Raw genomic sequence first — 12,600 nt, 5'->3', positions numbered from 1 at the left:
GTACTGTATCTGAACAACTGTTCACATCTTGGTGATAGCTATGCAGTCTTTCAAGAGGCAGCGGGAAAAACAGCACATAAAAAGTGACTGCAGAATATCTCTATCTAAGCTGTGATCCAATATGAAAATAAAAAATATCACTACAAGAGGACATCTGCCTTGAACTCCATGTAGAGCACCATGTATTAGAAGCTTTGGGGATGGAAGCTACAGGTACTGCAGTAACTGTAGCTGATGTAAGGACATAGTAATGACTTTGTCTCTCATTTCTGTGTACTTTATTTTGCTCTTATGGGTCACTTACTGGATTCTCTGTCTTTCTTCCAACTCTCAGCATTGACTATGATAAACAAACATGTCTGAGATAAGTAAAACAAATACTGTGCCAAACTGAGACAAGGTACCCCAGAAGCAGAAGCTTTCTCAAGAAAGAAGCTATAAAGAAAACAGAAACCAGTATTTGGATTCTTCCACAAACATATTATTTAAATACAATCAACTGCATGTTAATAATATTGTGTCATGGTTTAACCCATAAGACAGCAACTACGACCTGACAGCCACTCAACTCACCCCTCCCCTTCCCCCCAAGTGAGATGGAGAGGACAAATGGACAAAAGGTAAAACTTGTGGGTTGAGATAAAGACAACAAGGAAAATATTAATACTAACAGTACTGCTACTACTAATAATGATAGTAATTATGATAATCATGAATATGCAAAAAAACTATACACACTACATTTTTTCTCACCACCCAGTGACTAATTTGCATCCAGTCCCTGAGCGGCGATCGCGGAACCTGGAAATTGTGGCTTTCACAAATTTCACGAAACTTCTGAAAAAGACTGAACTCCCAGATAAGTTCGAACTCCTGGCCAAGAGAGGATTCAAACTCACAGAAAAGAGAAGACCACAATCCTGCTCCCTGGCCAGACCCAATTAATAAACTGAGCATGATGTCTATGGTATGGAGTATTTCCACTGCCCACCTTGGCTGTCTGTCTGGCTATGTCCCTCCCAGCTCCTGCACAGAATCACAGAATCACAGAATAGTAGGGGTTGGAAGGGACCTCTGTGGGTCATCTAGTTTAACCCTCCTGCCGAAGCAGGGTCACCTACAGCAAGCTGCACAGGACCTTGTCCAGGCGGGTCTTGAATATCTCCAGAGAAGGAGACTCCACCACCTCCCTGGGCAGCCTGTTCCAGTGCTCAGTCACCCTCAGAGGGAAGAAGTTCTTCCTCATGTTCAGAAGGAACTTCCTGTGCCTCAGTTTGTGCCCATTGCCCCTTGTCCTGTCACTGGGCACCACTGAAAAGAGCTTGGCCCCATCCTCCTGACACCTGCTCATTAGCTGAATACAAGAAACTGGAAAAAGTCAGCAGCTACTGGGAAGATAATTAACTATATCCAAGCCGAAATCAGGACATACTGCAACTTAAATGTAAGGACATAATAAAATGAGAGGCTGAACAACTGAGGAACCATGAGGAAAGCTATGGGACTTCTGTCTTGCATCTAAAATCTCATCCATCTAGGTTATGAACAAGAAGCTGTAAAACCCATACCTAAAATACTTTGGTTTCTTACTCTGATACATGGAAAATTAAAAATTCCCATCAGAGTGGAATGGACTATGGTCTCACTAATTACTACTGCCTGTTCACCTGGAACTGCTGCTGAAATGGCTGAGTGTGGTCTCATATGGTCTAGAAGATTCTTGCTTACCACCTGCTAGTAAGTAGTTGACAGTATTATGATACCATAGGTGCAGAAAAGGAGGTGAAAAAAATAAACTTATTATAGCTCAGCATAAGCAAACACACAAACAGAGCTTAGCTTGGATAAGTAAGGAAGCTGAGAAGACACAATGATACGTAGCTGTTTCTCAGTTTGACCTGTATTACTAGTAAGAATGAAGATCAAGCAGCTGCTTAATCTGAAAATCTGCGTTGCTTGCCAAACTAATTAGGAACTGTACAGGTTCAAAAAGATGCCGGGTTATAGCCAGAATAATTAATATACTCTTGCTAATAAAATAATAACTGTTGACAAAGTTGTGACATTCATTTAAGTGAATAATATAGGTAGCCTGTAACATGAAGATACCTCACTAGATAGTGAGTTATACAAACAAAAGCCATTTAGGAGACACCTGCAGGAATAGATGTATAAAGAAAGAAAAGGTGAAGAGTAAAGACACATTTTGGGGATCACCTTCTGAAATCACAGAAATAACCATTGATTTCTGACCTATCTTTTCCAGTTAAAACACTTCATCAAAATACCAGGCCACAAATGTTAAGCCATGGTCCATATCCTGCACTTTGCTATAAATGAGAGTTTGAGGGTTTTTAGCAATGAAGAAAAAATCACTGATGTCTCTTGACAATAGTGGAGATGTATTGGAAGATAAGTGAAAACCTACAGTTTTCCTGCAAGAATTCCTCAATGGCTATTCAAATGTGTAAACCTAGTGCCTAAGCAAGTAACAAGTGTTTACACAGCTCTGTTTATATACAGTAATCTGATTAATGTATAAGACTTACATTGATAATTTCCGAACACAGATAAGATGAACTCTAAAATTCTAGGTCTTTATGAAATGTACAGGATACTTTAACTGTATATAAAGTCTGTGTAGCATGTATATAAAGTAAAAATAAAAAAAAAGACAAATACAAAGTCACAAGAAAACAGAATAAGGTGGAATCACATCACACAGCCAGAGATTGTTCAACATAAAAATAATCCAATAGATAGTTTTGGTGTTTTTTTAAATTTGTTTCCTAGTGAAACTATAACCACACACTCAAACTACCCATCCACCTGGCCCCTCATATAACTTCAATTGACTAATTAATATTCACCAAATTTGTCAGAGGAAGGAGATAATACAGATATATAAATTCCCACAGGATTAATGAAAATTGCCAATTTGATAACGGAGAGACTCAAGTTAAGGAAGTCATCCTTCAGCTTCGTGTCATCTCCATTCAAAATGCCAATGGCCTATCCACAGAGGGTAGATATGAATCAGCAAAAATAAATCCCATTGCATGCTCAGGTTCACGTCTAGAGGCTATACAGGAAGAGAGCCAAGACTGCTGGAAGGGAAAGGGAGAAAAAAACCCAAAGAATACCAAAAAAAGAAGCCAAAATGGCAGAAACCAATAAATAGCAGAAAAGGTTTTGTTGTTGTTATTTGGTTTCTTTTCAGGTTTTTTTTTGTATTCTTATTAGGGGTTCCCTGAGAATACCCTGCATGTAGAACCATGTCCTTCAACTAGAAGGGTGGCAGACAGTGTAGATCAGATACTTAGGGAGCAGAGGTCTGTCTGACACCACTTGCTGTTGCTGACTCTGAGCTTGTCCCAGTCTGTAACCACCTTAAGATGAGATTGTTGGCAAGTTCAGGAACAGACACTTGTGGACCAGCCATTCAGAAGGATTGGCTGGTGATAAACTCACTTCATTTGGAAATGCACAATCCTAGGTTATCTCTATACGAAGGAAGCTAAAAAAGCTGAGGTGATCGATGCAACTGATGAAGTAACGGAAGTCAAACTCAAGCCAAGCTTTGCAGTATTCTGAACAAATCCACAGGACAGAAAAGACAACTGTGAAATAAAAAGTACTTTCTCCACCAGTTTGCTCTCTGATCTTTGTTATCCAAATGAAACCAGAGCCAGGCTTTTAGGAATGGTGTCCAGGCTTGAAATTTGGGCAGAGAGGAAACTGATGAGGTTCAACAAGGGCAAGTCAGGGTCCTGCACTTGGGGAGGAACAACCCCATGCATCAGTACAGGCTTGGGGTGGACCTGCTGGAGAGCAGCTCTGTGGAGAGGGGCCTGGGTGTCCTGCTGGACGACAGGTTGACCATGAGCCAGCAGTGTGCCCTGGTTGCCAAGAAAGCGAATGGGATCCTGGGATGCATTAGGAGGAGTGTGGCCAGTAGGTCGAGGGAGGTTCTCCTTCCCCTCTACTCTGCCCTAGGGAGGCCTCATCTGGAGTACTCTGTCCAGTTCTGGGCTCCCCAGTTCAAGAAAGATGAGGAGCTGCTGGAGAGAGTCCAGAGGAGGGCTATAAAAATGATTAGGTGACTGGGGCATCTCTCCTACAAAGAAAGATTGAGGGAGCTGGGCTTGTTCAACCTGAAGAACAGAAGGTTGAGAGGGGACCTTATAAATAATTATAAATACCTCAAGGGTGGGTGTTAGGAGGATGGGGCCAAGCTCTTTCAGTAGTGCCCAGCGACAGGACAAGGGGCAATGGGCACAAACTGAAGCATAGGAAGTTCTGTCTGAACATGAGGAAGAACTTCTTCCCTCTGAGGGTGACGGAGCACTGGAACAGGCTGCCCAGGGAGGCTGTAGAGTCTCCTTCTCTGGAGATATTCAAGACCTGCCTGGACAAGGTCCTGTGCAGCCTTCTGTAGGTGACCCTGCTTCGGCAGGGGGGTTTGGACTAGATGACCCACAGAGGTCCCTTCCAACCCCTACCATTCCGTGATTCTGTGACTCTGTGATTCTGTGACCAGAAATGCTGTTTGCTTCTACATCGTTTAGGATACATAAGCAGCACAAAATGGTCTCAGTAAATACTTGAACTCAAAATGCTGATGGCACAAGTATATCACACAACTATGAGTATATGTAAAAAGCATGGTCATAAAAATAATATATTACTATTAAAAAATATAGAAAGTATGTGACTAAAGAGATGTACATTGAATTCCTAAAATATTTTATTGCTGTTTTAGACAAATAAAGAAGAGAAGAAACATGTTCTGTTACTTTTGATGAGTTGAGAATGACGAGTCTGACTTGTATACGAAAGAAACTGCGGTTTGTATTTTAGTCTTGAGATTTACATTTCAGGGGCCTGTTTTCATTACGGTTTTTTCCCTCTTATGACTTCATTAAAGATAAATTCCAGTGTGCACTTCTCATATATGTATATATACATTCAAACGACCCTGCTACAATATCTATTTCCTATAAATATTAATTATCCAATAATCCTAAATTTGAAAAGAAAGTAATCCTTTAAATTAAAGATATTCCACATAAACATGAAAAAGTTTTGAGTCCTTTCTGCATTTTTTTTTCTTTTTCTTGCTCATTTACTGTCCAGAATATTTTAAATAAACGCGTTTTGGAGGCATTAGAACAATAAAGCTGAATGAAGCACAGCATTCAAAAGTCAATAACTCTTCCTCTGTGACATTAAACTACTGTATATACCAAAAATTTCTTTTATAATTCAATCTTAAACACTTTTGAGTTTTCAATGTGTGAACATATTTTCCTTCTTTGAGGTAAATCCCTTTCCATTATTTCTCCAGGTTTTCTTCTCCTTTTAATGAAACACTTTTACAGTATTGTTCTGTCCTTCAAAGCTGAATGTCACAGAATCACAGAATAATAGGGGTTGGAAGGGACCTCTGTGGGTCATCTAGTCCAACCCCCCTGCCGAAGCAGGGTCACCTACAGTAGGCTGCACAGGATCTTGTCCAGGTCGGTCTTGAATATCTCCAGAGAAGGAGACTCTACAGCCTCCCTGGGCAGCCTGTTCCAGTGCTCCGTCACCCTCAGAGGGAAGAAGTTCTTCCTCATGTTCAGATGGAACTTCCTGTGCCTCAGTTTGTGCCCATTGCCCCTTGTCCTGTCACTGGGCACCATTGAAAAGAGCTTGGCCCCATCCTCCTGACACCCACCCTTCAGATATTTGTAGGCATTTATAAGGTCCCCTCGCAGCCTTCTCTTCTTCAGGCTGAACAAGCCCAGTTCCCTCAACCTCTCCTCGTAGGGGAGATGCTCCAGTCCCCTCATCTTCGTCGTAGCCCTCCGCTGGACTCTCTCCAGTAGCTCTTCATCTTTCTTGAAGTGGGGAGCCCAGAACTGGACACAGTACTCCAGATGAGGCCTCACCAGGGCAGTGTAGAGGGGAAGGAGAACCTCCCTTGTCCTGCTGGCCACACTCTTCTTGATGCACCCCAGGATCCCATTGGCTTTCTTGGCAGCCAGGGCACACTGCTGGCTCATGGTTAACCTGTCGTCCACCAGGACACCCAGGTCCCTCTCCGCAGAGCTGCTCTCCAGCAGGTCCACCCCAAGCCTGTACTGGTGCATGAGGTTGTTCCTCCCCAGGTGCAGGACCCTGCACTTGCCCTTGTTGAACCTCATCAGGTTCCTCTCTGCCCAGCTTTCCAGCCTATCCAGGTCACGCTGAATGGCAGCACAGCCTTCTGGTGTATCTACCACACCTCCCAGTTTGGTGTCGTCAGCAAACTTGCTGAGGGTACATTCTAACTCTTCATCCAAGTCGTTGATGAAGAAGTTAAACAAGACTGGGCCCAGTACTGACCCCTGAGGGACACCACTTGTCACCAGCCTCCAACTAGACTCAGCGCCGCTGATGACAACCCTCTGAGTTCTGCCATTCAGACAGTTCTCTATCCACTTCACCGACCACTCATCCAGCCCACACTTCCTCAGCTTCCCTAGGAGGACATCATGGGAGACTGTGTCGAAAGCCTTGCTGAAGTCAAGGTAGATAACATCCACGGCTCTCCCTTCGTCTACCCAGCCAGTCATGTCATTGTAGAAAGCTATCAGATTGGTCAGGCATGATTTCCCCTTGGTGAATCCATGCTGACTACTCCTGATAACCTTCTTTTCTTCCACTTGCTTCATGATGGCCTCGAGGATAAGCTGCTCCATCACCTTACCCGGGATGGAGGTGAGGTCATTATATTTGTGTGCTTAATTGCAAAAATATCACAAAATAGAGCTCTGAAGATCTTACTGTTAAAGCTGTGATAAGCAGTGATTTTCACTAAAAATTCCTAATTTTACTTGGCTTTGTATTTTTCTTTTAATACTACTGATGTCAACTACTTAGAGCTAATCACAGGAGAAAGACTTCAACACACTATTAAAACACAAAAAAAAACAAACAAACAAAATAAACCAAAACCTACTTTCTTTCCTTCAAAATTTTTTTCTTCTCTTCAAATTTTTGTATTGGGTTTGCGTGGCAAGGTTTTGATAGCGGTCAAGGGCTACAGGGGTGACTTCTGCGAGAAGCTGCTAGAAGCTTCCCCCATGTCCATCAAAGCCAGTGCCAGCCATCTCCAAGATGGATCCATCCACTCGCCACGGCCAAGTCCTTCAGCAATGGTGGTAGCACCTCTGGGACAACATATTTAAGCAGGGGAAAAAACGTGCACAATAGCAGGCAGGAGAGATGAGTGAGAATATGTGAGAGAAACAACTGCAGACCCCAAGGTTTGTGAAGAAGGAGGGGGAGGAGGTGCTCCAGGTGCTGGAGCAGACATTCCCCTGCAGCCCGTGATGAAGACCATGGTGAGGCAGGCTGTCCACCTGCAGCCCATGGAGGACCCCATGCCAGAGCAGCAGGATGCACCCATAGGAGGCTGTGATCCTGTGGGAAGCCTGGGCAGGAGAAGGCTCCTGCCAGGACCTGTGGATGCATGGAGAGAGGAGCCCACGCCGGAGCAGGTTTGCTGGCAGGGCTTGTTACCCTGTCGGGGACCCACACTGGAGCAGCCTGTTCCTGAAGGACTGCACCCCATGGAAGGGACCCATGCTGGGGCAGTTTGTGGAGAACTGTATTGCATGGGAAAGATTGATGTTGGAGCAGTTCATGGAGGACTGTCTCCCGTGGGAGGGATCCCACGCTGCAGCAGGGGCAGAGTGTGAGGAATCCTACCCCTGAGGAGGAAGGAGTGGCAGAGATGATGTGTGATGAACTGACCACAACCCCCATTCCCCATCCTCCTGTGCTGCTCAAGGGGAGGAGGTAGAGAAAATCAGGAGTGAAGTTAAGCTTAGGAAGAAAGGAGGAGTGGGGAGCAGGTGTTTTTAAGATTCGCTTTTTTCTCATTATCCTACTCTGATTTGATTGGTAATAAATTAAATTAAATTTTTCCAAAGTCGATTGTGTTTTGCCTGTGATGGTATTTGGTGAGTGATCTCTCTCTGTCCTTCTCTCAACCCATGAGCCTTTTTTTCTCTCCCCTGTCCAACTGAGAAGGGGAGTGATAGAGCGGCTTTGGTGGACCCTGGCGTCCAGCCAGGGTCAACCCCCCATAATTTTACAACTTCTGAGAAATTCAGAAGGAAGAATTTTTTTAACTAATGTGAAATAAAATAAGTTACTAGAAAGTCAGATTCAATAATGTTTGAGATATATAAAAAGGTGGCCTGGGTTTTTACCAGTTATGGAAGCGTAGGCTGTCTTCCAAGGCCCCAGTAAGTTTCCAAACTGTGTGTGAACAGAAGAAAAGGATAAGGCTTTACCAAAAAAAGCATTTCTCTATCATCGATGGTTGCCTGTGTACTGAAATAGCTGACACAAGCAGCTGGGTTTGAACCACTAATTTGTGATTTCTTCTTTTTATAGGGGGAAAAAATACAATTTTTCTATACATTCTATAATTTCTTATGGGGACAATCTTTTAGCAAGGCCTGTTGTGATAGGACAAGGAGTAATGGCTTTAAACTAAGAGAGGGTAGATTTAGACTGGATTTAAGGACAAATTTTTTTACAATGAGGGTGCTGAAACAGTGGAACACGTTGCACAGAGAGACAGTGTAGGCCTCATCCCTGGAAACATTCAAGGCCAGGTTGGACGGGGCTCTGAGCAGCCTGGTCTGGTTGAAGATGTCCCTGCTCACTGCAGGGGAGTTGGGCTAGATGGCCTCTAACGGTCCCTTCCAACCCAAAGCATTCCATGATTCTATGATTCTACACAACAAAAGTTAGAAGATTTGTGTTTTAAGGGAATCATTTCAAGAAAGGAGATAAAGTTTTAATATAACTGCTACAAGAAAAATACAAATAATAGCATTTGAAGGCAAAGCAGACTGTCTAAAGCAAAGCATTAGTTTAGTTTACAAGAATTTAAGAAGACAAAACAGGGCATTGCAGGAAATGTTCTGCCTGATAACATTCACCTCACACATGATTATCGCTAGTGAATTATTTTGTTAGGGTAGTCACTAGCTCCTAGCCTAACTCAGTTCAATATGAGAAATAACTGCAGTCAACACTTTACAGCCTAAACATATTTAGGTTAATTTACCATAAGTTGTACTGCTGTATTTCCAGAGCTAACCATCTCAGCATGCATATCACATAAAATAATATTTCCAAATTTTCAGCAAGTAGCAATTGTTAAAAATCATACAATTGATAGGCATATCCCCCTTTAAAAAATTAAGCTGTTGATGAGAAGATTTTATAAAAAGTTTATTATAAATACTAAAATCAGACTGCTTTAATAAACTAAAAGCCAACATATCCACACTCAAAATGCCAACTACAATGTCATATCAATGCATTAAACTGATTTGAAACCATTCGCTTTTCATCAAAATATATTGGGTTTTGTACCACCTCAGTGCTGTTTTACATGAATTTAAAAGACTTTTTCTAATTATTTTTCAGATTTCTTCCAGAAATTACATTTGAGATGGGTAGTCTATACTTTTTTTTTTCTCCTTTTTAAACATCAGTATCCTTTCCTATTCTCCTCCAGCTGTATGCTGCAGCTTTGAGGTTACACAGTTAATTTCTACTGGTTGAGAGTTTGGACACTATAAAAAGCTTGTGCTAGGACTGATCATTTATTGTGATCAACTCCCTCGCTCTTTTTCCCACCAAGTATTTAAGGTCCCCTGTTTACTGATCTGCCATTAGCCAGTTTCCAATGGATGGATGGCTTGTAAACATCCTGGCATAACTGAGTTTGTTGTAAAGTTTGAGTACTAAGTTTACAACAAAGCACCCTGAATTAGCTACTATCTTAAGGGTTCTAGTGCCTGAGAGCGGGAAAATTCTGCATGGGGCTGAGGTTTGTGTGTTCAGACATGAGAATTTTATACAGAGGGGAAAGGTTCAAATCACTCAGAAATTGCATTTGGATTTAGAAATGTATTTACTTTTGCACATTTAGTTCAAACTACATTGTAAAAGCTATGAAGTTTCATAATCAAATACATTACTTTTTAAAGTGATATTTTATAGAATGTCTGCAGAAATAATGGCATTTCAGCTGCCAACAGAAACTTGCTCAGCATAAGAAAAACTCTATTACTTTTTAAGAGGTCCTGAGAAATTATAGATTAAATCTAGTCACAAAAGTATTTGCTATAAGCTTCTTCATTCCCCCAAGAAGAATAAAAAACTGCAAGGTGCTGCACAAACCTCATTAAATACAATAGTAGTTATTAAAACCAACTAACAGAAAATTTTGGTAAGAAAATCACTTTGACATTTAGTTATGAGCTCTCTCATGATAATGTAGTCTACAAGTGGACCTAGTGTTTTATGAGGAAAGTTACTTTGCATCCACAAAAGACCTTTCCAAAAGCAAGGGAAATGGAGCATACCTGTGATGCAGTTTAAATATAATGTATTTTGTAATGTTTGATGCAATCCTGTGTTTAATAACTGCAAAAAGTGTCACACAAACTCAGTTTCATTACTAATTGTTGTGACTAATTTCATATTCAGCCCTTCCTGTATTTCCACTTTATATAAGTTATTATTTACTGTCTAAAACAATTTTCAGGGTAATGCTAACGTATGTATGTATTGCAACCCAAAAGGCAGATCAATTTAACTGCATAGATCTTGTTTTTATCAAAGATGCAATTTACAGTAAAGATGGAAGGGCCAACACTGTACTGTAATCCCAAGTGATAGGCTTTAGAGTAATAAGGACAAAACAGTAGCTTTTTTAGTCAAAAATCATACTGAAGGAAGGGCTAGAAGAAGTACTGCATGTCTCTAGCAAAAGCATTGTACTTTGTACATTGCCAGAAATGCCAATGACAGATTCTAAAGTGGATGTCTGCCACAGAGCTCTTCAAAATGTTATTAAAGTGAAAAATAGTTATGGGAGGTGATGTGATTATAGGGGTCTGCCTTCTTAAGATATTAAAAATAGAAGTTAATATGAGCTAAGACTACATTTTTTAGGCATTTACGGAAAATAAATATGGAGTATGTAGTCACAGGCTAAATCCCTTCAAATGGAAAGGTAAAAAAAAGAAATGCGACACTTACTTGATAAGTAATTTTTAAAAAGCAAGCTTTGATATGTGAAGTACTCACAGTGTAGCAAACAGAATGAACAATTTGGGGTACCAAATTTATTAAGTTCAGAAACTTGACTCTGAAGGAGTTTTGGGATCCCTGTAAGCCAAAATGTATACTGACACAACAAGGAAAAATTTCAATCCCTTTTGTCAGTCACTAGCAGTTAAATAAACATCCTTAGAAAGATTGTTGCAATATTTAATTGGTCTGCAAAATACAAGAAAAAATAAACATGGGTGTTGAAACTCTAACTCCCAGTCAAGTCTTTACACATTAGCTTAAAGTCTAAGCTCTTACACCAGGATTTTTTTCTTCTCTTCTTTTTCAGGTACTCAGAACATGGAATTCAATTTACTGAATAGTAGCTACTTGGTATTGCAACACAAGTAACGCAAATAATGCAATAATTTTCCAGACTTAGCTTTTAAGACAAATTAAACTAGGGGTGTTCTATGTGCTTTGAACATCACAGTTCAGAAAGTAGCCACTAATAAATATTATACTTTCATAAGGGGGTTGGACTAGATGACCTCTAGGGGTCCCTTCCAACCCAAAACTTTCTATGATTCTATAAACAAATATATATAATGAAGTTCTTGTCCTCAGATTTGTTACTCCAAAAATATTCTAATTAATTTCAAATAAATTCTGTGGATGTTAAATGCACTTATTTGTTATAATTATGTAAAATAAACATTCCATTAATTTATATGGATTTTAAAAACCTCCAAATTTAAAATGACAATGGATCCTTTTTATAAAATGTGTTCATACTGTACTTATCCATTAGATTTCTATGTAATGTCAAGTAATGTCATTATGAAATAAACGCTGCTAGTTTCTCTTATTTAGTCATTACCACTTTATCAACCCTGTAATTATGTTTTGTGTTTGGTGATCAGGATTCATATGCTAACTTAACTCTCTGAAAGCTACAACTAAAATGTCTTGTGACCACAAGCTCCCATTAGGTAGATGAGATTAATCAATATGTACAGGATTCTATTCTTTCCATTAGCCCAGACAGTATTATAGATCTGTATCTTAAGATCAGCTATGTAATTTAGAATTTTCCTTTAAATTTATGTAAGTTCCTATGCTTCCTACATAGTATATCATGTTGTATTACATTATATTAATCCATGAAGCATGTTTAACTTTCCTGAACAGCGGTCTATGTGCTTTCATTAAAATTTTGTTCACAAATCCAATTCTGAGTATAATAATTTTTAAATTAATCAATAGGTTATTCATTTTACACAAGTTGTATTTTCTGTTTGCTGAAATCCAAGCCTTTTTTTTATTATTCTTTTAATTGCTTGTGAATACTATCAGAGTTATACAGAGAGTACCTGTTTTTTAAAAGATGATTTTTTGCTTCTAATCGTAGTTCTCTACAGTTTTTAGTCTGTGATATTAAAGCCTATGAGGATGTTACGAAAGATCTGGAGTGAATTTTGTAATCAA

General features: G+C 40.1%; 1 protein-coding gene across 1 annotated transcript in view; it reads right to left on the bottom strand.

Moving 5' to 3' along the window:
• Positions 1–12,600, bottom strand: part of CSMD1 (CUB and Sushi multiple domains 1) — a 1,295,699-nt gene that overhangs the window by 375,069 nt on the left and 908,030 nt on the right. The window lies entirely within an intron of this gene.

This window comes from Opisthocomus hoazin, chromosome 2 (assembly GCF_030867145.1).
Source record: "Opisthocomus hoazin isolate bOpiHoa1 chromosome 2, bOpiHoa1.hap1, whole genome shotgun sequence".
In the NCBI taxonomy this organism is placed as follows: domain Eukaryota; kingdom Metazoa; phylum Chordata; class Aves; order Opisthocomiformes; family Opisthocomidae; genus Opisthocomus; species Opisthocomus hoazin.
Note: the sequence above shows the minus strand (reverse complement) of the source record. Positions and strands in the feature narration are given on the sequence as shown.